Raw genomic sequence first — 26,735 nt, forward strand, 5'->3', positions numbered from 1 at the left:
TCAAGACGGGTGTGAAAATAAAGTGTGGGATCCCGGATTAGAAAAAGAGGATCAACATTGGGAGCTCCAAGCTTGTGAAGAACTCCATCAACACTTGGCTCAACCCATAGGAAATCTTGGGGCACAATGGAGAACCAAGCATTGGTGGGAGTTCCAAGATGAATATAAGCACAAGCCACCTTGATGAGGAGCTCCCTATAAGTCCAACTTAAGGACAATAAATAAAAGTGCTAGGTGGGAGACACCCCACCATGGTAACATCTTTTCATTTTCTCTTTTGTAAATAGTGTAGAATTTAGTTGATTTCATATTTTGTTTAGTTAGTTGAGTATATTTGGTTGTTTAGTATGGTAAATAAGGTTTTAGGGTGTTATGGTAGCTGTTTGGAGGTTTGGAATGCTTGGATTGGTGCAAAAGCATAGCAAAAATTTTTGAAAAACAAAGCACCATCCACGCGTACGCGTGCATCAAGCGTTTTCGACCATCCACGCGCATGCGTACATGGCGCGTACGCATGGATTGAGAAGTTCCACATTTCATACATTTTCCAGAGAGTTGTGCCTACGCCGCGCCAACGTTGTGCCTTTGGCATAACCCCACTCGCGCGCACGCGCACATGACGTGTACGCACCACTCTCAAAATAAGCCATCAACGCCCGCGCGCCATGTGCGCGTACGCGTGGATGCCCTTTCTTCCATTCACTACATTTCTTTTCTCCCCCTCTTTCCATTTCTTTCCTTCTCCTTCCTTCTTCCCTTCTCCTACCCTTCATCCAACACTTCCAAACACCATGGATAACCATTTATTTTAGTTAGTTTTAGTTTAGTTTTCATTTTATTTTCTCTCTTTTCATCATAAGTATTGGATTATTGACTTTGTTTACTATACATTGCTGCCCCTTATTGCCTAAATGCTTATTTAGCATGAACGATTTTAGATAATCTTTGTTGGATTCTATGATTGAGGTTATATTTTGCTACTTGGTTTTGAGTTTTTCATGTTTACCTTTTAAAAAAAGTACCAAGTGATGAGAATTGCCTTCGAGCTTGTGACTCTTTTGAATTGCATGTTGTAGCTAGCCACCATGTGATTTGAACTCTCTCTTTGAGTGGGCAATCTCTTGATGGATGATGTTATGCATTTATCTTAATGCATTGTGTTCATGATTATATGCATCCATATATGTTTGACTTGAATGCTTTCATGCTTCTTTAATGCTTGTTTTACCTCACAAGCCTACCTAAAGCATCTCAAGTACACTAGGATGAGTGAAGTGCATGCTTCTTTTGTGACATAGCTCTTTATGCTAATGTGTGTTCTAAAAGGCGCCCAATTTAGAATTCACACGCTTATTTGTCATTCATGTCACACTAATTCACTCACTCAATTCTAGTTATTTATCTCATTCCAACATTGTATGCTTCCTTGCTTTTATATATTCTCATCTTATGGTGTTATATTTTTGTTTTTTATGATGAATGCACCACAAGCAATAACAGAAGCAAGACTAAGAACACACAGCACCAGTTGACCTACCAGCTGAAGGTAGCAATCCGGAGAGTCGCCGTACCCCCTTGCTCATCTTTGAGTGCACCGAGGACGGTGCAAACTTTTAAGTGTGGGGAGGTCGTCCGACCGGTCGGCGATTTTGGTTGACAAAATTCTAATCCCAACACTTTTGCATTTCATTTTTTAGGTTTTTAGGATTTTTGTTGCATTTTCTTAAATTCTGCATATATATACACAATAAGCTTAATCAAAATAATAAAATTTTTCAAGATTTCTATCTATAGGGCACACCAATTGATTTGAGTGAAAACTTTTCATAGAACTTGCTTGAATTATATATATTGTGGAGCATGTTTTGAGCTAAGAACACAAGCAAGAGAGTTTTGAGCCTATTGATGTGGTTACAATTTATAACCACCTATTTTTCCTTCTTGTGTGCATTATTCTCTCTTTATGAATGTAATCTTTGATTTGTTTAATTCTCTATTTCCATTATTTTGTGTATTCATGCATTTATATGATTGAGGCCATCATGTCATTTAGCTTACTTACCCAAATAGCCTTACCTTTTATCATCCATTGTTAGCCAATTTGAGCCTACGCTTAACCCACTTGTTCTTATTTTAGCACATTACAAGCCTTGAAGCGAAAAACAATAAATGTCCTTATGTGGATCTTTGATTAGCTTAGGCTAGTGTATGTAACATTCAAGTTTGGGAACCGTGGGACATTGGGTGAATAAAAGGGTAGTTTTGTATTATTATTGTAAATATTGCGAATTGGGTACATACTCATGTATTGATCGAATGTAAAACCTTATGCATTGATGCTCTTGTAAAAAAAATGAGAAAAACAAAAGAAAAAGAAATATAATAAATGTGAAAAAAAAGAAAGAAAAAAAAGAAAAAGAAAAAGGAAGAAAAAAAAGAAAAAGAAAGAAAAAAAAGAAGAAAAAGAAAGAAAAAGAAGAAAAAGAAAAAAAATAAAAAGGGGACAAAATGCCCCAAAGTAAAGTTCAAATAAAATCAATGCATATGTGTGATAATCAAAAGAAAATGCATGAGTATGTGAAAAAGTGAGAAGGATGGGTAGTTAGGTTAGAACTTAATTGTATAAGATGCCATAGGTTAGGTGGGAAGTTTAAGCTTATCAAATATTCAAATTTCAAGCTCATTTGACCAAATATGCATCCTACCTTGACCCTAGCCCCATTACAACCTAAAGAAAAGACCTTATGATACTTGTATGCATGCATGGAATAAATGTTGATTGTTAGAAGAAAAACAAATCTTGGAAAGCATGGTTAGGAGAGAATTGAGAGAATCAACCCCAAACACTTGAGCGAACAGAGTGCAAATACATCTGGTGAGGGTTTGATGCTCAATTCCATGCTTCCATCCATAAATATCGCTTTTCATGCAAGTTTGTAAAAATATTTAATAACTCAATTCAATTGTGGATTAGACTTGCAAGTCCTAGGCCTTATGCATATATGCTTCTTGGGAATTGATTTATTTTGACCAAGCAATTGCATTCATTTAGATAGTTTCATATAGGTAGATTGCATCGCGCATTTAGTTAATTTACATTGAATAAATGTTGATACCCTTTGTTGCTCTCTTGGCTTAAGCATGAGGACATGCTTGGTTTAAGTGTGGGGAGGTTGATAAACCCATTTGTAGGGTTTATCTTGTGTTAAATTTAGGGGATTTTATCACCTTTTACCCACATTTATTCAATGAAATAGCATGGTTTTGTATATTCTCTTTTAATTGTGCTTAAGAGTGAAAACATGTTTTTTAGGTCTTAAAATAGCTAAATTTAATTCACCTTGATTCCATTAGATGCCTTGATATGTTTGTTAAGTGATTTCAGATTTAGGAGGCAAAGATTGGATAAAGGGAATGAAGGAAAAGCATGTAGAAATGGAGAACTCATGAAGATATAAAGGAATCGCAAAAGCTGTCAAGCCGACCTCTTCGCACTTAATCGATCATAACTTGAGCTACAGAGATCTAAATGATGCGGTTTCAGTTGGGTTGGAAAGCTAACATCCGGGGCTTCAAAATGATATAAGATTTGTCACAGTTGCTACACGTATGGTGATGCGCACGCGCACTGTTCGCGCACGCATCGTTGCTGCCATATGATCCACTTAAAGCAATACATGGCCAGCGAATTCTAAAGCCTTGTGGGCCCAATGCAACTCATTTCTGATGCTATTTAAGCCAAGGATTGAAGAGGGATGAACATGTTAGTTATCATTAGTCATAGTTTAGTTTTAGAAGTAGTTAGAAGTAGTTTCTAGAGAGAGAAGCTCTCACTTCTCTCTAGGATTAGGTTTAGTTCTTAGATCTAGATTTTAATTCATGTTCTCTTCTACTTCTACTTCTCAATTCCTTGTAGTTACATTCATTCTTTTTCCATTCTTTTGTTGTAATCTCTTTTATGTTGTTCTTGTATTTTGTTGTAGATCTACTTTTGTTTCTTCTACTCTCTTTCAATTCAATCAAGGTAATTCATAATAAATGTGTTTCTTTTAATTGTTGTTGTTAATTCCTTTCAATAATTGTTGTTAGATTCTATTCTTGTTGTCAATTTGCTTTGCTATTCTTTTTTACCTTCCAAGTGTTTGATGAAATGCTTGGTTGGATTTTAGAATAGATTTTGTTCCTCTTGGCTTTGGTTGAGTAATTAGTGACTCTTGAGTTATCTAATTCCTTTGTTGATTGATAATTAGAAGTTGCTAATTGATTTGAGTGCCTCAAAAGCTAGTCTTTCCTTTAGGAGTTGATTAGGAGTTGATTAGGACTTGAGGAATCAAATTGATTCATCCACTTGACTTTTCTCCATGGTTAGAGGTTAACTAAGTGGGGGTAATGGACAATTTGTTATCACAATTGAGGAGGATAACTAGGATAGGACTTCTCGTTCTCATATCTTGCCAAGAACTTTGTTAGTTGTTAGTTTATTTTCTTTACCATTTATATTTCTTGTCTAAAATCTCAAAAACCCCAAAATAACTCACAACCAATAACAAGACACTTCATTACAATTCCTAGGGAGAACGACCCGAGGTTCAATACTTCGGTTTATAAATTTTAGGGGTTTGTTTTTGTGACAAACAACTTTTTGTATGAAAAGATTATTGTTTGGTTTAGGAACTATACTTGCGATGAGAATTCATTTGTGAAATTCTAAACCATCAAAAATCCAATCATCAATGCTACAATTGGTTGTTTGGATTTTATTGTCTCTTATTGCTTTTTTATGTTTTTATGTTATGCCCTCCAAGTACTTGACAAAATGCTTAGAAGGATGTTAGAGTAGGACTCTTGTTCTCGGCTTGGTTGAGTAATTGGTGACACTTGAGTTATCAAACTCCTTTGTTGATTGATAATTGAAAGTTGCTGATTGATTTGGATTCCACTAAAGCTAGTCTTTCCTTGGGAGTTGACTAAGACTTTAGGAATCAAATTGATTAGTCCACTTGACTTTCCTTCGTTCGTTGAGGGTTAACTAAGTGGGAGCAATGGACAATGCTCATCACAATTGATAAGGATAGCTAGGATAGGACTTCCAGTTCTCATACCTTGCCAAGAGCTTTTCTAGTTATTAGTTTATTCCTTTTGCCATTTTCTATTCTTGCTTCTTATCTTAAAAACCCCAAAATATACCTTGCATAACCAATAATAAGAACACCTCCCTGCAATTCCTTGAGAGATGACCCAAGGTTTAAATACTTCGGTTATCAATTTTATTAGGGGTTTGTTACTTGTGACAACCAAATCTTTTGCACGAAAGGGATTCCTTGTTGGTTTAGACGCTATACTTTCAACGAGAACTAATTTGTCAATTTCTAGACCGCACAGGGAATCCCGATTGTCAAAATGGCACCGTTGCCGGGGAATTGCAAACGTGCACCTTATTATTGGTTATTGTAAATATTTTCTTTTTGCTTGTTTGATAGTTTTTGTTAGTTTTAGGACTTAATTGCTTCTTTTTATTAGTTTTTATTTTTCTTTTCTACTATGACTTCTCACCCCTCTGGCTACGAGCGTGGTTATAACTATCTTACGGGAAGAGGAGACTATAATGCCAACATGCACCATGGTTGGAACAATCAAAGATGGAAGGAGCCACAAGGATTTGATCAACCCTCCTGGCAACAACCCCGTTTAATGTACCACAAGCAACAACCATTCCATGATGCATACCAAGACAATGGTTATGGTGGACTATTTCGTTACAATCAACACCCACCACAACACGTTTATAAACCTCCTACTCAACATAATTTTGATCCACCATACTCACAAGCCCCTTATCACCAAACACCTTCATATGACCCAAATCCTTACCCACCATACCAAGAGCCATATGAGCCACACTATGAACTACCACCTCAATATTCACCATCTCCATATCCTTACCAAGAAGAATGGTGCGCGAAATCGTGATCACTACAACTTCGCACAACTAACCAGCAAGTGCACTGGGTCGTCCAAGTAATAAACCTTACGCGAGTAAGGGTCGATCCCACGGAGATTGTTGGTATGAAGCAAGCTATGGTCACCTTGTAAATCTTAGTCAGGCAGACTCAAATGGGTATAGATGATGAATGAAGCATAAAGATAAAGATAGAGATACTTATGTATATCATTGGTGAGAGCTTCAGATAAGCGTATGAAGATGCCTTCCCTTCCGTCTCTCTGCTTTCCCACTGTCTTCATCCAATCCTTCTTACTCCTTTCCATGGCAAGCTTATGCAAGGGTTTCACCGTTGTCAGTGGCTACCTCCCATCCTCTTAGTGAAAATGTTCAACGCACCCTGTCACGGCACGGCTATCCATCTGTAGGTTCTCGATCAGGCCGGAATAGAATCCATTGATTCTTTTGCGTCTGTCACTAACGCCCCGCCTTCAGGAGTTTGAAGCACGTCACAGTCATTCAATCATTGAATCCTACTCAGAATACCACAGACAAGGTTAGACCTTCCGGATTCTCTTGAATGCCGCCATCAGTTCTTGCTTATACCACGAAGACTCTGATCTCACGGAATGGATGGCTCGTTTGTCAGGCGAGCACTCGGTTGTCAGGCGATCAACCATGCATCGTGTATCAGGAATCCAAGAGATATTCACCCAATCTAAGGTAGAACGGAGGTGGTTATCAGTCACACGTTCATAGGTGAGAATGATGATGAGTGTCACGGATCATCACATTCATCAAGTTGAAGAACAAGTGATATCTTGGACAAAGAACAAGCGGAATTGAATAGAAGAACAATAGTAATTGCATTAATACTCGAGGTACAGCAGAGCTCCACACCTTAATCTATGGTGTGTAGAAACTCCACCGTTGAAAATACGTAAGAACAAGGTCTAGGCATGGCCGAATGGCCAGCCTCCCAAAGTGAGTTCAATCATAAAAACATGATCAAAAGCTCTCAAATACAATAGTAAAAGGTCCTATATATAGAGAACTAGTAGCCTAGGGTGTACAGCGATGAGTAAAAGACATAAAAATCGACTTCTGGGCCCACTTGGTGTGTGCTTGGGCTGAGCAATGAAGCATTTTCGTGTAGAGACTTTTCTTGGAGTTAAAGGCCAGCTTTTGTGCCAGTTTGGGCGTTTAACTCCCATTTTGGTGCCAGTTCCGGCGTTTAACGCTGGGAATTCTGAGGGTGACTTTGAACGCCGGTTTGAGCCATCAAATCTTGGGCAAAGTATGGACTATCATATATTGCTGGAAAGCCCAGGATGTCTACTTTCCAACGCCGTTGAGAGCGCGCCAATTGGGCTTCTGTAGCCCCAGAAAATCCACTTCGAGTGCAGGGAGGTCAGAATCCAACAGCATCTGCAGTCCTTTTCAGTCTCTGAATCAGATTTTTGCTCAGGTCCCTCAATTTCAGCCAGAAAATACCTGAAATCACAGAAAAACACACAAACTCATAGTAAAGTCCAGAAAAGTGAATTTTAACTAAAAACTAATAAAAATATACTAAAAACTAACTAGATCATACTAAAAATATACTAAAAACAATGCCAAAAAGCGTACAAATTATCCGCTCATCACAACACCAAACTTAAATTGTTGCTTGTCCTCAAGCAACTGAAGATCAAATAAGATAAAAAGAAGAGAATATGCAATGAATTCCAAAAACATCTATGAAGATCAGTATTAATTAGATGAGCGGGGCTTTTAGCTTTTTGCCTCTGAATAGTTTTGGCATCTCACTCTATCCTTTGAAATTCAGAATGATTGGCTTCTTTAGGAACTCAGAATCCAGATAGTGTCATTGATTCTCCTAGTTAAGTATGATGATTCTTGAACACAGCTACTTATTGAGTCTTGGTCGTGGCCCAAAGCACTCTGTCTTCCAGTATTACCACCGGATACATACATGCCACAGACACATAATTGGGTGAACCTTTTCAGATTGTGACTCAGCTTTGCTAGAGTCCCCAACTAGAGGTGTCCAGGGTTCTTAAGCACACTCTTTTTGCCTTGGATCACAACTTTATTTCTTTCTCTTTTTTTTTCTTTCTTTTTCTCTTTCTTTTTCGTTTTTTTTCGCCTCTTTTTTTTTTGTATTCACTGCTTTTTCTTGCTTCAAGAATCATTTTTATGATTTTTCAGATCCTCAGTAACATGTCTCCTTTTTCATCATTCTTTCAAGAGCCAACATTCATGAACCACAAATTCAAAAGACATATGCACTGTTTAAGCATACATTCAGAGAACAAAAGTGTTGCCACCACATCAAAATAATTAAACTGTTATAAAATTCAAAAATCATGCAATTCTTATCTTTTTCAATTAAGAACATTGTTTATTTAAGAAAGGTGATGGATTCATAGGACATTCATAACTTTAAGGCATAGACACTAATACACTAATGATCATAAGACACAAACATAGATAACATAACCACTAAAATTCGAAAAAAAAGAAAATAAAGAACAAGGAGATTAAAGAACGGGTCCACCTCAATGATGGCGGCTTGTTCTTCCTCTTAAAGGTCTTATGGAGTGCTTGAGCTCCTCAATGTCTCTTCCTTGTCTTTGTTGCTCCTCTCTCATGATTCTTTGATCTTCTCTAATTTCATGCAGGAGGATGGAATGTTCTTGGTGCTACACCCTTAGTTGTCCCATGTTGGAACTCAATTCTCCTAGGGAGGTGTTAATTTGCTCCCAATAGTTTTGTGGAGGAAAGTGCATCCCTTGAGGTATCTCAGGGATTTCATGATGAGTGGGGTCTTCTTGTTTGCTCCATCCTTTTCTTAGTGATGGGCTTGAGGTCATGCCTTCTCAGTTGAACCGGCTTCCCTCTTGAATCTCTCTTTCATTGAACGCCCTCTTCACAAATGTCTATGAGGACTTGGTCCAACCTTTGATCAAAGTTGACCCTTCTTCATGGCCACAACTTTATAGAAGTGGTCTTGATGCACCCTTGAGATGAATCTCTCCATCTCCCATGACTCAGAGGTGAAAGCTTTTGCCTTCCCTTTCCTCTTTTTAGAGGTTTCTCCGGCCTTGGATGCCATAAATGGTTATGGAAAAACAAAAAGCAATGCTTTTACCACACCAAACTTAAAAGGTTTGCTCGTCCTCGAGCAAAAGAAGAAAGAAGAGAGTAGAAGAAGAAGAAATGGAGGAGAGGGAGATGGCTTTGTGGTTCGGCCAAAAGGGGAAGAAGTAGTGTTTAGGGTGTGAGAAAATGAAGGAGTGAAGATGGGTTTATATAGGGGTGAAGGGAGGGGTAGGGTTCGGCCATTATGGGTGGGGTTGGTGGGGATCCTGTGGGGTCCACAAATCCTGAGGTGTCAAGGAAAAGCCATCCCTGCACCAAATGGCATGAAAAATCACGTTTTGAGCCAATTCTGGCGTTAAACGCCGGGCTGGTGCCCCTTTCTGGCGTTTAACGCCAGGTTCTTGCCCTTTCCTAGCGTTTAACGCCAGTCTGGTGCCCCTTTCTGGCGTTAAACGCCCAGAATGGTGCCAGACTGGGCGTTAAACGCCCACCTGCTAACCTTACTGGCGTTTAAACGCCAGTAGGTTCTTCCTCTAGGGTGTGTTGTCTTTCTTCCTGTTTTTCATTCTGTTTTTGCTTTTTCAATTGATTTTGTGACTTCTCATGATCATCAACCTACAAAATAAAATAAAATAACAAAAGAAAATAGATAAAATATAACATTGGGTTGCCTCCCAACAAGCGCTTCTTTAATGTCAGTAGCTTGACAGAGGGCTCTCATGGAGCCTCACAGATACTCAGAGCAATGTTGGAACCTCCCAACACCAAACTTAGAGTTTGAATGTGGGGGTTCAACACCAAACATAGAGTTTGGTTGTGGCCTCCCAACACCAAACTTAGAGTTTGACTGTGGGGGCTCTGCTTGACTCTGATTTGAGAGAAGCTCTTCATGCTTCTTCTCCATGGTGACAGAGGGATGTCCTTGAGCCTTAAACACAAAGGATTCTTCATTCACTTGAATGATCAGTTCGCCTCTATCAACATCAATCACAGCCTTTGCTGTGGCTAGGAAGGGTCTGCCAAGGATGATGGATTCATCCATGCATTTCCCAGTCTCTAGGACTATGAAATCAGTAGGGATGTAATGGTCTTCAACTCTTACCAGAACATCCTCTACAAGTCCATAAGCTTGTTTCCTTGAGTTGTCTGCCATCTCTAGTGAGATTCTTGCAGCTTGTACCCCAAAGATCCCTAGCTTCTCCATTACAGAGAGAGGCATGAGGTTTACACTTGATCCTAAGTCACACAGGGCCTTCTTGAAGGTCATGGTGCCTATGGTACAAGGTATGGAAAACTTCCCAGGATCTTGTCTCTTTTGAGGTAATTTCTGCCTAGACAAGTCATCCAGTTCTTTGGTGAGCAAAGGGGGTTCATCCTCCCAAGTCTCATTTCCAAATAACTTGTCATTTAGCTTCATGATTGCTCCAAGGTATTTAGCAACTTTCTCTTCAGTGACATACTCATCCTCTTCAGAGGAAGAATACTCATCAGAGCTCATGAAAGGCAGAAGTAAGTCTAATGGAATCTCTATGGTCTCATTTTGAGCCTCAGATTCCCATGGTTCCTCATTGGGGAACTCAGTGGAGGTCAGTGCACGCCCATTGAGGTCTTCCTCAGTGGCGTTCACTTCCTCTCCTTCCTCTCCAAATTCGGCCATGTTTATGGCCTTGCACTCTCCTTTTGGATTTTCTTCTGTGTTGCTTGGAAGAGTACTTGGAGGGAGTTCAGTAACTTTCTTGCTCAGCTGTCCCACTTGTGCCTCCAAATTCCTAATGGAGGACCTTGTTGCAGTCATGAAACTTTGGGTGGTTTTGATTAGATCAGAGACCATGGTTGCTAAGTCAGAGGTATTCTGCTTAGAATTCTCTGTCTGTTGCTGAGAAGATGATGGAAAAGGCTTGCCATTGCTAAACATGTTTCTTCCACCATTATTGTTGTTGAAACCATGTTGAGGTCTCTGTTGATCCTTCCATGAGAAATTTGGGTGATTTCTCCATGAAGAATTATAGGTGTTTCCATAGGGTTCTCCTAGGTAATTCACCTCTTCCATTGAAGGGTTCTCAGGATCATAAGCTTCTTCTTCAGATGAAGCATCCTTAGTACTGCTTGGTGCATTTTGCATTCCAGACAGACTTTGAGAAATCAAATTGACTTGTTGAGTCAATATCTTATTCTGAGCTAATATGGCATTCAGAGTGTCAATCTCAAGAACTCCTTTCTTCTGATTAGTCCCATTGTTCACAGGATTCCTTTCAGAAGTGTACATGAATTGGTTTTTTGCAACCATTTCAATTAGCTCTTGAGCCTCTGTAGGCGTCTTCTTCAGATGAAGAGATCCTCCAGCAGAGCTATCCAAAGACATCTTGGATAGTTCAGAGAGACCATCATAGAAAATACCTATGATGCTTCATTCAGAAAGCATGTCAGAAGGACATTTTCTGATCAATTGTTTGTATCTTTCCCAAGCTTCATAGAGGGATTCTCCATCCTTCTGTCTGAAGGTTTGGACTTTCACTCTAAGCTTACTCAATTTTTGAGGTGGAAAGAACTTTGCCAAGAAGGCATTGACTAGCTTTTCCCATGAGTCCAGGCTTTCTTTAGGTTGTGAGTCCAACCATGTTCTAGCTCTGTCTCTTACAGCAAAAGGGAATAGCATTAGTCTGTAGACCTCAGGGTCAACCCCATTAGTCTTGACAGTGTCACAGGTTTGCAAGAATTCAGCTAAGAACTGATGAGGATCTTCCAATGGAAGTCCATGGAACTTGCAATTCTGTTGCATTAGAGAAACTAATTGAGGCTTAAGCTCAAAGTTGTTTGCTCCAATGGCAGGGATAGAGATGCTTCTCCCATAGAAGTCGGGAGTAAGTGCAGTAAAGTCACCCAGCACCTTCCTTGCATTGTTGGCATTGTTGTTGTTTTCGGCTGCCATGGGTTCTCCTTCTTTGAAGAATTCGGTTAGGTTCTCTACAGAGAGTTGTGCCTTAGCTTCTCTTAGCTTTCGCTTCAAGGTCCTTTCAGGTTCAGGGTCAGCTTCAACAAGAATGCCTTTGTCTTTGTTCCTGCTCATATGAAGGAGAAGAGAACAAGAAAATATGGAATCCTCTATGTCCCAGTATAGAGATTCCTTGAGGTGTCAGAAGAATAGAAAATTAGAAGGAAGAAGTAGAGAATTCGAACTTAATCAGATAGAGTTCGAATTGTGCATTGAGGAAGAGTGGTACTCCATAAATAGAAGGATGTGAGAAGAGGGGAAGAAATTTCGAAAATTCAATTGAAAAGATTTTAAAAACATTTTGAAAAACTTTAATTGATTTTCGAAAACCAAGGGTGGGAAAGAAATCAAGTGATTTTTGAAAAAGAATTTGAAATTAGAAATTAAAAAGATTTGATTGGAAACTATTTTGAAAAAGATGTGATTAAAAAGATATGATTGAAAAGTTATCGTTTTAAAAAGATGTGATTGAGAAGATATGATTTGAAAAACAATTTTAAAAAGATTTGATTTTAAAAATTAATGACTTGCCTAACAAGAAAAGATATGATTCAAACATTAAACCTTTCTCAACAGAAAAGGCAACAAACTTGAAATATTCAATCAAATCATTAATTGTTAGTAAGTATCTTTGAAAAAGGAAAGAAATTGATTTTGAAAAAGATTTGATTGAAAAGATTTGATTTGAAAAAGATTTGATTTTGAAAAACTTTGAAAACTTGAAAAAAAATTGATTTGAAAACAAAATCTTCCCTCTTGTGCCATCCTGGCGTTAAACGCCCAGAATGGTGCACATTCTGGCGTTTAACGCCCAGTGCACTACCTTTTTGGGCGTTAAACGCCCAACCAGGCACCCTGGCTGGCGTTTAAACGCCAGTCTGTCCTTCTTCACTGGGCGTTTTGAACGCCCAGCTTTTTCTGTGTAATTCCTCTGCTGCATGTTTTGAATCTTCAGTTCCCTGTACTATTGACCTGAAAATAGAACCAAGATCACATAAACAATGTATGCAAGACACCAAACTTAAATTTAGACACTGGACTCAAACAAGAAACATAAAATATTTTTGGTTTTTATGATTTTGTAAATTTTTTTTTGTGCTTTTTTCGAATATTATATGAAAATGGAAAATAAAGGTTTCAGAATTCTTAATTTGGATTCCAGGAATCATTGCAATGCTAGTCTAAGACTCCGGTCCAGGAATTAGACATGGCTTCACAGCCAGCCAAGCTTTCAAAGAAAGCTTCGGTCCAAAACACTAGACATGGCCAATGGCCAGCCAAGCCTTAGCAGATCATTGCTCCAATAGCAAGATTGATAGAAATCAACAAGCTATTGTGATGATCAGTTGAAAACTCGATCCAATAAGATTAGACATGACTTCTCAGCCAGCCAGATTTTAACAGATCATCATGAAACTCTAGAATTCATTCTTAAGAACTCTGAAGAAAAATACCTAATCTAAGCAACAAGATGAACCGTCAGTTGTCCATACACAAAACAATCCCCGGCAACGGCGCCAAAAACTTGGTGTGCGAAATCGTGATCACTACAACTTCGCACAACTAACCAGCAAGTGCACTGGGTCATCCATGTAATAAACCTTACGCGAGTAAGGGTCGATCCCACGGAGATTGTTGGTATGAAGCAAGCTATGGTCACCTTGTAAATCTTAGTCAGGCAGACTCAAATGGGTATAGATGATGAATGAAGCATAAAGATAAAGATAGAGATACTTATGTATATCATTGGTGAGAGCTTTAGATAAGCGTATGAAGATGCCTTCCCTTCCGTCTCTCTGCTTTCCCACTGTCTTCATCCAATCCTTCTTACTCCTTTCCATGGCAAGCTTATGCAAGGGTTTCACCGTTGTCAGTGGCTACCTCCCATCCTCTCAGTGGAAATGTTCAACGCACCCTGTCACGGCACGGCTATCCATCTGTCGGTTCTCGATCAGGCCGGAATAGAATCCATTGATTCTTTTGCGTCTGTCACTAACGCCCCGCCTTCAGGAGTTTGAAGCACGTCACAGTCATTCAATCATTGAATCCTACTCAGAATACCACAGACAAGGTTAGACCTTCCGGATTCTCTTGAATGCCGCCATCAGTTCTTGCCTATACCACGAAGACTCTGATCTCACAGAATGGCTGGCTCGTTTGTCAGGCGAGCACTCGGTTGTCAGGCGATCAACCATGCATCGTGTATCAGGAATCCAAGAGATATTCACCCAATCTAAGGTAGAACGGAGGTGGTTGTCAGTCACACGTTCATAGGTGAGAATGATGATGAGTGTCACGGATCATCACATTCATCAAGTTGAAGAACAAGTGATATCTTGGACAAAGAACAAGCGGAATTGAATAGAAGAACAATAGTAATTGCATTAATACTCGAGGTACAGCAGAGCTCCACACCTTAATCTATGGTGTGTAGAAACTCCACCGTTGAAAATACATAAGAACAAGGTCTAGGCATGGCCGAATGGCCAGCCTCCCAAAGTGAGTTCAATCATAAAAACATGATCAAAAGCTCTCAAATACAATAGTAAAAGGTCCTATATATAGAGAACTAGTAGCCTAGGGTGTACAGAGATGAGTAAAAGACATAAAAATCCACTTCCAGGCCCACTTGGTGTGTGCTTGGGCTGAGCAATGAAGCATTTTCGTGTAGAGACTCTTCTTGGAGTTAAACGCCAGCTTTTGTGCCAGTTTGGGCGTTTAACTCCCATTTTGGTGCCAGTTCCGGCGTTTAACGCTGGGAATTCTGAGGGTGACTTTGAACGCCGGTTTGGGCCATCAAATCTTGAGCAAAGTATGGACTATCATATATTGCTGGAAAGCTCAGAATGTCTACTTTCCAACGCCGTTGAGAGCGCGCCAATTGGGCTTCTGTAGATCCAGAAAATCCACTTCGAGTGCAGGGAGGTCAGAATCCAACAGCATCTGCAGTCCTTTTCAGTCTCTGAATCAGATTTTTGCTCAGGTCCCTCAATTTCAGCCAGAAAATACCTGAAATCACAGAAAAACACACAAACTCATAGTAAAGTCCAGAAAAGTAAATTTTAACTAAAAACTAATAAAAATATACTAAAAACTAACTAGATCATACTAAAAACATACTAAAAACAATGCCAAAAAGCGTACAAATTATCCGTTCATCAAAGAACCACCTTCCTATTATGAACCCTTTCTCCAAACTAATGAACCATCCTACCCACCCCAACCTCCACTGGATAACAACATCCTCAATGTTATTCACCAAGGGCAAACATCCATAGAGAATACGCTTAACTCTACCATAAACGGTCTGGACTCTGCTATACAAGCTCTCGCCTCCCGGATTAGATCCTTAACTACCCTCAATAATTAAACCTCAATCTCTAGTGCACTTTCTTTTCAACCAGATAATGATCTCTCCATCCCATCACCATCCGCCATGGAAGAGCACCCACATCCATCAATCCAAGAGCAACACGATCCCAGTTATGCTACTGACATGGAACAAGAGAGAAGGGATCATCTTAGGGAAGCAATGGATCGGCTTCACGCAGCCATATTTCAAGAGAAGCTAGATGAGGCCCAAAATGTGGAGGTAGGAGAGACCCTTGAAGATGAAGGAGCAGTTGAAGGGAGTTGTCATGGAAAGGAAATCATCAAAGAGGAGTACGATTTTATATTGAAACAACTGGACGAAGCAGTAATTATTGAAGATGAAGAAGTGGTTGAAGACTTAGGAGATGCGAAACCTCCATGGAAAAGTCAAGTCATAGAGCCTCCTTCTGAGATGTTTGATGTTGATGTTGAGGAGGGTGTGCAACCTCCAAGACATATCATGGTTGAATATTTGGAAGAGGTTGATCAAGAGATGGAGATTCAAGAAGAAGAAGAAGCACAACCTCCTATTCCCTTGGTAAGCAATGAAGAAGAGATTGAATTGGAAGGAAGCTACCAAGTGGAAGAGGTTGAAATTGAAGAAGCTTGCAAAGAGGTGGATGTTGTCAAGGAAGAGCACAAGGGAGTGGAGCTTGCAAGATCGTCAGAAACACCTCCCCCAAACTCATCACCATCCAATACAACATTCAAGTGGGTAAAATTCCTATCCTTAACCTTTACTTTCCCACTTGAATATGGGCTACTGGAGACGGATGGTCAACTTAGAGCTCTTTGTGGCATTAAGAGTAAGAGGAAGATGGTTAGTGGTAAGAGTTATCATGCAAGGTTCAATATGGTTGTATGATCCAAGTTGAAATACGAAGGTTGGTGTAGAGCTCGATTGAATGGGTCTAGGAAGTTGTTAGGCCGCTTCAGTGAGAATTCAGATTTCTTGCCACCCGGTTGGGACAATGATGATCAACACAAAGACAGGTGCAACAGCAAGATTTGGGACTCCAGAATTCATTCCAACAATCAATACTCTTGGGGCCTGGTCACTTGCTTTACATTGCTTGACAGATGTATGCGCCTAATTTGGGATTTCGAAGCTTACTGAAATTACAAACACTGGTGGGGATTCCTAGAAAAGTTCAAGCATAAGCCACCAGGATAGGGAGCTCATCCAATGTCCAACTTAAGGACAATAACTAAAAGTGCTAGGTGGAAGACAACCCACCATGGTATGATCGTTCTTTTCTTTCATCTTAGTTTTATTCTAGTGACTCTTCTCATTATTACTGCATACAGTCTGCATTTACATCTGTATAATTGCATTTAAAAAAAAGTGGCAGAAAGTTGCGTGGGAGCAGTGCATAAAGTGTGCCAATCGCACAAGCATCATCACGCGTACGCGTACTCCACGCGTACACGTCACTTGGAATTTTGGCACTTCACGCGTACGCATCAATGACGCGCACGCATGACCCAGCAAAATTGACATAAAAGGTGTATTGGCCAAATATATAACCCTACCTTGACCATAGCCCCATTACAACCTAAGAAAAGACCTTATGATATATGTATGCATGTGTAGAATAATTGTTGATTGTTAAAGGAAGAACAAATTTTGGAAACGCATGAAATATAGGAGAATTGAGTGATCAACCCTACACACCGAGCGAATAGAGTGCAAACACTTCCGATGAGGGTTTGAAGACCAATTCCTTGTTCTCGGCTCTCACGAGCGTTCTTCATGCAAGTTATGCGCATTTCACTTTGATGATTGGGATTGGTAGAGTTGTTGTAGTGTTTATCATTTTGCCCTACATACTTATATATGTTCTTGGAAGATTGATTTGCTTGTGACCATGTAAATAGTAGCATACATCTTAGTTGCACTCATATAGGTAGATTGCATCTCATGAATCTCATTCTCTTGTGATCCTTTGATCTTTTGCTTTCCTTTAGCATGAGGACATGCTATAGTCTAAGTGTGGGGAGGTTGATAAACTCCGTTTTTAGGTTTTATCTTGTATAGATTTTGAGGGTTTTATAAATTATCGTTTACACCAATTCATATAGAAATGCATGATTTTGTGTTCCTTTCCCAATTCTACTTCATAGATGAAAACATGCGTCTTTTACATTTAAATTAGATATATTTTAATCCTCTTCTATTACCATTCGTTGCCGTGATCCGTTTGTTAAGTAATTTTAGAAGTTATAGGGCAAGGATGACTTAGAAGAGAGGGAGGAAGCATGCATAAAAGGAAAAAGCATGGAAAAATGGAGCTTTGGAGTTTGAGCAGCGACGCGTATGCGTGCCTGGTGCACTACTATGATCGGCACGAGGAAGCCAAAGCCAGAAGCCGATGCTTTTTCATGGCTAAGCCAGATCCTCATGGATGCGCACGCATGCTTGACGCATGCGCGTGGATCGTTAAGCTTCAGGGACGCGTACGCGTGCTTAATGACATGTCATCATGTCATGTTTTTCTATGCTTTTTCATACAAGAAGTTGACAATTAGTGCTTAAATATTGAATGCTTTTGTGCTTAAATGGTACATTTCTTTGATCTTTTGATTTTATAAACTTTGTAGGAAATAAGTGGAAAAAGAAGCAATAAAAGCACTAAAAGAAGAATCGCACTCCCACGGTGGCAAAAGAGTTGGAAACAGACTAAAGGAGGAGCAAAGAGGATTTGCAACCCTGACCTCCTTACACTCCAACATGTATAACTCAAGCTACAATTCTCCAAATGAGGTGATTCTAGTGGCATTGGAAAGTAGCCATCCAGAGCTTTCCAATGATATCTAATAGTATGGGGTGAACATTAAGTTTGGGCCTCAGAAGCTGGTGCTAATCTTGGCCTCCAAACAGCGCTCACTAAGCCAACATAGTGCTCACTAAATAAGCACCAACGACCCCTGACAGCACGACCATGCCTTCTTCAAAGGACCATAACTTGAGCTACAAATATCCCATTGATGTGCTTCTAGTTGCGTTGGAAATCTGAGATTCAGAGCTTTCCAACGATATATAACAATCTATATTTGGAATGAAATTGAAGTACAAGTGATAGGCATTTTTAAGGCCCAAGAACACTCAGCAGCACATATGGAATGGCGCTCATTTCCAAAGTGAGCGCTACTGATGAGCGGATAATTTATACGCTTTTTGGCATTGTTTCTAGATAGTTTTTAGTAGGATCAAGCCACTTTTAGGGATATTTTTCATTAGTTTTTATGCTAAATTCACATTTCTGGACTTTTCTATGAGTTTGTGTGTTTTTCTATGATTTCAGGTACTTTCTGGCTGAAATTGAGGGACCTGAGCAAAACTCTGATAAGAAGGCTGACACAGGACTGCTGATGCTGTTGGATTCTGACCTCCCTACACTCGAAATGGATTTTCTGGAGTTACAGAACTCCAAATGGTGCGCTCTCAATGGTGTTGGAAAGTAGATATCCAAAGCTTTCCAGCAATATATAATAGTCCATACTTTATTCGAGATTAGATGACGTAAACTGGCGCTCAACGCCAGTTCCATGCTGCATTCTGGAGTCAAACGCCAGAAATACGTCACGAACCAGAGTTGAACGCCAGAAACATGTTACAACTTGGCGTTCAACTCCAAAAGAAGCCTCTGCACGTGAAAAGCTCAAGCTCAGCCCAAGCACACACCAAGTGGGCCCCGAAAGTGGATTTCTGCATCACTTACTTAATTCTGTAAACCCTAGTAGCTAGTCTAGTATAAATAGGACATTTTACTATTGAATTAGACATCTTTGATCTTAGTTTTATTCTATTATTCATCTTAGGAGACTATTGATCATGTTTTTGGGGGCTGGCCATTCGGCCATGCCTGGACCTTCGTCACTTAATTTTCAAAGGTGGAGTTTCTACACACCATAGATTAAGGGTGTGGAGCTCTGCTGTACCTCAAGTTTTAATGCAATTACTATTATTTTCTATTCAATTCAGTTTATTCCTGTTCTAAGATATTCGTTGCACTTTAACATCATGAATGTGATGATCCATGACACTCATCATCATTCTCACCTATGAACGCGTGACTGACAACCACTTCCGTTCTACCTTAGACCGGGAGCATATCTCTTGTATTCCTTAATCAGAATCTTCGTGGTATAAGCTAGAATTAATGGCGGCATTCATGAGAATCCAAAAAGTCTAAACCTTGTCTGTGGTATTCTGAGTAGGATTCAAGGATTGAATGACTATGATGAGTTTCAAACTCGCGATTGTTGGGCGTGATGACAAACGCAAAAGAATCAATGGATTCTATTCCGGCATGATCGAGAACCGACTGATGATTTTGATGAGCGGATAATTTGTACGCTTTTTGGCATTGTTTTTAGTATGTTTTTGGTATGATCTAGTTAGTTTTTAGTATATTTTTATTAGTTTTTAGTTAAAATTCACTTTTCTGGACTTTACTATGAGTTTGTGTGTTTTTCTATGATTTCAGGTATTTTTTGGCTGAAATTGAGGGATCTGAGCAAAAATCTGATCCAGAGACTCAAAAGGACTGCAGATGCTGTTGGATTCTGACCTCCCTGCACTCGAAGTGGATTTTCTGGAGCTACAGAAGCCCAATTGGCGCGCTCTCAACGGCGTTGGAAAGTAGACATCCTGGGCTTTCCAGCAATATATGATAGTCCATACTTTGCCCAAGATTTGATGGCCCAAACCGGCGTTCAAAGTCACCTCAAGAAATTCCAGCGTTAAACGCCGGAACTGGCACCTAAATGAGAGTTAAACGCCCAAACTGGCATAAAAGCTGGCGTTTAACTCCAAGGAGAGTCTCTACACGAAAATGCTTCATTTGCTCAGCCCAAGCACACACCAAGTGGGCCCGGAAGTGGATTTTTATGTCATTTACTCATCTTTTGTACACCTTAGGCTACTAGTTTTCTATAAGTAGGACCTTTTACTATTGTATTTGATATCTTGGTAGCTACCTTCGTGTTTTATGCTATCTTAGATCATTGGGAGGCTGGCCATTCGGCCATGCCTAGACCTTGTTCTTATGTATTTTCAACGGTGGAGTTTCTACACACCATAGATTAAGGTGTGGAGCTCTGCTGTACCTCGAGTATTAATGCAATTACTATTGTTCTTCTATTCAATTCCGCTTGTTCTTTGTCCAAGATATCACTTGTTCTTCAACTTGATGAATGTGATGATCCGTGACACTCATCATCATTCTCACTCATGAACAAGGTGACTGACAACCACTCTTGTTCTACAAGCAATCAAAGCTCTAGTGAATATCTCTTGGATTCCTGATAACACGATGCATGGTTGATCGCCTGACAACCGAGTGCTCGCCTGACAAACGAGCCAGCCATTCCGTGAGATCAGAGTCTTCGTGGTATAGGCGAGAACTGATGGCGGCATTCAAGAGAATCCGGAAGGTCTAACCTTGTCTGTGGTATTCTGAGTAGGATTCAATGATTGAATGACTGTGACGTGCTTCAAACTCCTGAAGGCGGGGCGTTAGTGACAGACGCAAAAGAATCAATGGATTCTATTCCGGCCTGATTGAGAACCGACAGATGGATAGCCGTGCCGTGACAGGGTGCGTTGAACATTTCCAATGAGAGGATGGGAGGTAGCCACTGACAACGGTGAGACCCTTGCATAAGCTTGCCATGGAAAGGAGTAAGAAGGATTGGATGAAGACTGTAGGAAAGTAGAGAGACGGAAGGGAAAGCATCTTCATACGCTTATCTGAAGTTCCTACCAATGAATTACATAAGTACCTCTATCTTTATCTTTATGTTTTATTCGTTCATCACCATACCCATTTGAGTCTGCCTGACTGAGATTTACAAGGTGACCATAGCTTGCTTCATACCAACAATCTCCGTGGGATCGACCCTTACTCGCGTAAGGTATTACTTGGACGACCCAGTGCACTTGCTGGTTAGTTGTGCGAAGTTGTAGTGATCACAATTTCGTGCACCAAGTTTTTTGGCGCCGTTGCCGGGGATTGTTCGTGTATGGACAACTGACGGTTCATCTTGTTGCTTAGATTAGGTATTTTTTTTTTGAAATTCTTGAAGATGAATTCTAGAGTTTCATGATGATTTGTTGAAGTCTGGCTGGCTGAGAAGCCATGTCTAATCTTATTGGACCGAGGTTTCAACTTATCATCACAGAAGCTTGTTGATTTTTATCAATCTTGCTTTTGGAGCAGTGATCTGCTAAGGCTTGGCTGGCCTTTGGCCATGTCTAGTGTTTTGGACCGAAGCTTTCTTTGAAAGCTTGGCTGGCTGTGAAGCCATGTCTAATTCCTGGACCGGAGTCTTAGACTAGCATTGCACTGATTCCTGGAATGCTCATTAAGAATTTTGATATCTTTTTCCACTTAATTTTCGAAAAACACAAAAAATTCAAAAAAATCATAAAATCCAAAAATTTCTTGTTTGAGTTTAGTGTGTCATCTTAAGTTTGGTGTCAATTGCATGCATTCATTCATATGTCTTAAGGATCTTCAAATAATTCTTGATGATTTCTTACTCTGATCTTTGAATTCTTTTGACTTGAGTGTTTATGTGTCTCATATAGTGTCAGTAGTATACAAACTGCTAAGTTTGGTGTCTTGCATGCATTGTTATTTGATTCTTGTTGCATTTTGATTATTAAAAATCCAAAAATATTTTTTAAGTTGTGTCTTTTCAAGTCAATAATACAAAGAATTGAAGATTCTGAACATGCTGCAGAGGAATTATACAGAAAAAGCTGGGCGTTCAAAACGCCCAGTGAAGAAGGACAGACTGGCGTTTAAACGCCAGCCAGGGTACCTGGTTGGGCGTTTAACGCCCAAAAAGGGTGCATTTTGGGCGTTAAACGCCAGAATGGATACCATTCTGGGCGTTTAATGCCAGGATGGCAAAGGGGGAAGATTTTGTTTTTTTCAAATCAATTTTTTTTCAAGTTTTCAAAGTTTTTCAAAATCAAATCTTTTTCAAATCATATCTTTTCAATCAAATGTTTTCAAATTCAATTTCTTTCCTTTTTCAAAGATACTTACTAACAATTAATGATTTGATTGAACATCTCAAATTTGTTGCCTTTTCTGTTGAGAAAGGTTTAATGTTTGAATCATATCTTTTCTTGTTAGGCAAGTCACTAATTTTCAAAATCAAATCTTTGTTAAAAAAAAAAATTGTTTTCAAAACATATCTTTTAAAATTGTTTTCAAATCAAATTTTTTCAATCATATCTTTTTAATCACATCTTTTTCAAAATAAGTTTTCAATCAAATCTTTTTGATTTCTAATTTCAAAATCTTTTTCAAAAATCACTTGAATTCTTTTCCACTTTCAATTTTCGAAAATTATCAATCATTTTTTAAAATGTTTTTGACATCTTTCTAATTAATTTTCGAAAATTCTCTTCCCTCCTTCTCACATCCTTCTATTTATGGAGTACTACTCCTTCTTAATGCACAAATTCGAACTCTATCTAATTAAGTTCGAATTCTTCTATCTTCTTTCTTCTATTTTTCTTTTCCTTTGACACCTCAAGGAATCTCTATACTGTGACATAGAGGATTCCACATCTTCTTGTTCTCTTCTCTTTCATATGAGCAAGAGCAAAGACAAAGGCATTCTTGTTGAAGCTGACCCTGAACCTGAAAGGACCTTGAAGCGAAAGCTAAGAGAAGCTAAGGCTCAACTCTCTGTTGAGGACCTAACCGAATTCTTCAAGGAAGAAGAACCCATGGCAGCCGAAAACAACAACAATGCCAACAATGCAAGGAAGGTGCTGGGTGACTTTACTGCACCTACTCCCGACTTCTATGGGAGAAGCATCTCTATCCCTGCCATTGGAGCAAACAACTTTGAGCTTAAGCCTCAATTAGTTTCTCTAATGCAACAGAATTGCAAATTCCATGGACTTCCAATGGAAGATCCTCATCAGTTTTTAGCTGAGTTCTTGCAAATCTGTGACACAGTCAAGACTAATAGGGTTGACCCTGAGGTCTACAGACTGATGCTATTCCCTTTTGCTGTAAGAGACAGAGCTAGAATATGGTTGGACTCACAACCTAAAGATAGCCTGGACTCTTGGGAAAAGCTAGTCAATGCCTTCTTGGCAAAGTTCTTTCCACCGCAAAAATGGAGTAAGCTTAGAGTGGAAGTCCAAACCTTCAGACAGAAGGATGGAGAATCCCTCTATGAAGCTTGGGAAAGATACAAACAATTAATCAGAAAATGTCCCTCAGACATGCTTTCTGAATGGAGCATCATAGGTATTTTCTATGATGGTCTCTCTGAACTATCCAAGATGTCTTTGGATAGCTCTGCTGGAGGATCTCTTCATCTGAAGAAGACGCCTACAGAGGCTCAGGAACTAATTGAGATGGTTGCAAATAACCAATTCATGTACACTTCTGAAAGGAATCCTGTGAACAATGGGACAAGTCAGAAGAAAGGAGTTCTTGAGATTGATGCTCTGAATGCCATACTGGCTCAGAATAAGATATTGACTCAACAAGTCAATTTGATTTCTCAAAGTCTGTCTGGAATGCAAAATGCACCTGGCAGTACTAAGGATGCTTCATCTGAGGAAGAAGCTTATGATCCTGAGAAGCCTTCAATGGAAGAGGTGAATTACCTAGGAGAACCCTATGGAAACACCTATAATTCTTCATGGAGGAATCATCCAAATTTCTCATGGAAGGATCAACAGAGACCTCAACAAGGTTTCAACAACAATAATGGTGGAAGAAACAGGTTTAGCAATGGCAAACCTTTTTCATCATCTTCTCAGCAACAGACAGAGAATTCTAAGCAGAACCCCTCTGACTTAGCAACCATGGTCTCTGATCTAATCAAAACCACTCAAAGTTTCATGACTGAAACAAGGTCCTCCATTAGGAATTTGGAGGCACAAGTGGGACAGCTGAGCAAGAAAGTTACTGAACTCCCTCCTAGTACTCTCCCAAGTAATACAGAAGAAAATCCAAAAGGAGAGTGCAAAGCCATAACCATGGCCGAATATGGAGAGGAAAGAGAGGAGGTGGACGCCACTGAGGAAGACCTCAATGGGCGTGCACCAACCTCCTCTGAGTTCCCCAATGAGGAACCATGGAAATCTGAGGCTCAAAATGAGACCATAGAGATTCCATTGGACTTACTTCTGCCTTTCATGAGCTCTGATGAGTATTCTTCCTCTGAAGAGGATGAGTATGTCACTGAAGAGCAAGTTGCTAAATACCTTGGAGCAATCATGAAGCTAAATGACAAGTTATTTGGAAATGAGACTTGGGAAGATGAACCTCCTTTGCTCACCAAAGAACTGGATGACTTGTCTAGGCAGAAATTACCTCAAAAGAGACAAGATCCTGGGAAGTTTTCCATACCTTGTACCATAGGCACCATGACCTTCAAGAAGGCCCTGTGTGACTTAGGGTCAAGTGTGAACCTCATGCCTCTCTCTGTAATGGAGAAGTTGGGGATCTTTGAGGTGCAAGCTGCAAGAATCTCATTAGAGATGGCAGACAATTCAAGAAAACAAGCTCATGGACTTGTAGAGAATGTTTTGGTAAAAGTTGAAGACCATTACATCCCTACTGATTTCATAGTCCTAGAGACTGGGAAGTGCATGGATGAATCCATCATCCTTGGCTGACCCTTCCTAGCAACAGCAAAGGCTGTGATTGATGTTGATAGAGGTGAACTGATCATTCAAGTGAATGAAAAATCCTTGGTGTTTAAGGCTCAAGGATATCCCTCTGTCACCATGGAGAAGAAGCATGAAGAGCTTCTCTCAAATCAGAGACAAACAGAGCCCCCACAGTCAAACTCTAAGTTTGGTGTTGGGAGGCCACAACCAAACTCTAAGTTTGGTGTTGAACCCCCACATTCAAACTCTAAGTTTGGTGTTGGGAGGTTCCCACATTGCTCTGAGTATCTGTGAGGCTCCATGAGAGCCCTCTGTCAAGCTACTGACATTAAAGAAGCGCTTGTTGGGAGGCAACCCAATAATTATATTTTATCTATTTCCCTTTGTTATTTTATGTTTTTTGTAGGTTGATGATCATAAGAAGTCACAAAATCCATTGAAAAAGCAAAAACAAAATGAAAAACAGGAAGAAAAACAGCACACCCTAGAGGAAGAACCCACTGGCGTTTAAACGCCAGTGAGGCTAGCAGTTGGGCGTTTAACGCCCAGTCTGGCACCATTCTGGGCGTTTAACGCCAGAAAGGGGCACCAGACTGGCGTTAAACGCCAGAAAAGGGCAAGAACCTGGCGTTAAACGCCAGGAATGGGCACCAGCCCGGCGTTTAACGCCAGAAATGACTCATAACGTGATTTTGAGCAACATTTGGTGCAGGGATGACTTTTCCTTGACACCACAGGATCTGTGGACCCCACAGGACCCCCACCAACCCCACCACCACCCTCTCTCTTCTTCCCCCATTCACCAATCACCTCAATACCTCTTCCCCAAAAACCCTTCACCTATCAAATCCCATCTTTCTCTTCACCACTCACATCCATCCTTCACAAAACCCCACCAACCTCACCCTTCAAATTCAAACCACTTTCCCTCCCAAACCCACCCATAATGGCCGAACTCCATCTCCCTTCTCTCCTATAAATACCCTTCTTCACTCCTTCATTTTCACACAACCTAAACACCCCTTCTCCCTCATTTCTTCTTCTTCTACTCTCTTCTTTCTTCTTTTGCTCGAGGACGAGCAAACCTTTTAAGTTTGGTGTGGTAAAAGCGTTGCTTTTTCGTTTTCCATAACCATTTATGGCATCCAAGGCCGGAGAAACCTCTAGAAAGAGGAAAGGAAAGGCAAAAGCTTCCACCTCCGAGTCATGGGAGATGGATAGATTCATCTCAAGGGTGCATCAAGACCACTTCTATGAAGTTATGGCCTTGAAGAAGGTGATCCCCGAGGTCCCCTTTTCACTCAAAAAGGGTGAATATCTGGAGATCCGCCATGAGATCCGAAGAAGAGGTTGGGAAGTGCTTACCAACCCCATTCAACAAGTCGGAATCTTGATGGTTCAAGAGTTCTATGCCAATGCATGGATCACCAAGAACCATGATCAAAGTGTGAACCCGGATCCAAAGAACTATCTTACTATGGTTCGGGGGAAATACTTGGATTTTAGTCCGGAAAGTGTAAGGTTGGCATTCAATTTGCCCATGATGCAAGGAGATGAACATCCTTACACTAGAAGGGTCAACTTTGATCAAAGGTTGGACCAAGTCCTCACAGTCATATGTGAAGAGGGCGCCCAATGGAAGAGAGATTCAAGAGGGAAGCCGG

General features: G+C 40.0%; 2 non-coding genes across 2 annotated transcripts; one reads left to right on the plus strand and one right to left on the minus strand.

The window, feature by feature from the left end:
* Window positions 1-11,462: 11,462 nt before the first annotated feature.
* On the plus strand, window positions 11,463-11,570 carry LOC130965047 (small nucleolar RNA R71). Its single transcript, XR_009081105.1, has one exon. It is a non-coding gene; the product is annotated as a small nucleolar RNA R71 (small nucleolar RNA).
* Window positions 11,571-23,568: 11,998 nt separating this feature from the next.
* LOC130963884 (small nucleolar RNA R71) lies at window positions 23,569-23,676 on the minus strand. Its single transcript, XR_009080001.1, has one exon. It is a non-coding gene; the product is annotated as a small nucleolar RNA R71 (small nucleolar RNA).
* Between the last annotated feature and the right edge of the window lie 3,059 nt (window positions 23,677-26,735).

Source organism: Arachis stenosperma, chromosome 2 (assembly GCF_014773155.1).
Source record: "Arachis stenosperma cultivar V10309 chromosome 2, arast.V10309.gnm1.PFL2, whole genome shotgun sequence".
NCBI classification, from domain to species: domain Eukaryota; kingdom Viridiplantae; phylum Streptophyta; class Magnoliopsida; order Fabales; family Fabaceae; genus Arachis; species Arachis stenosperma.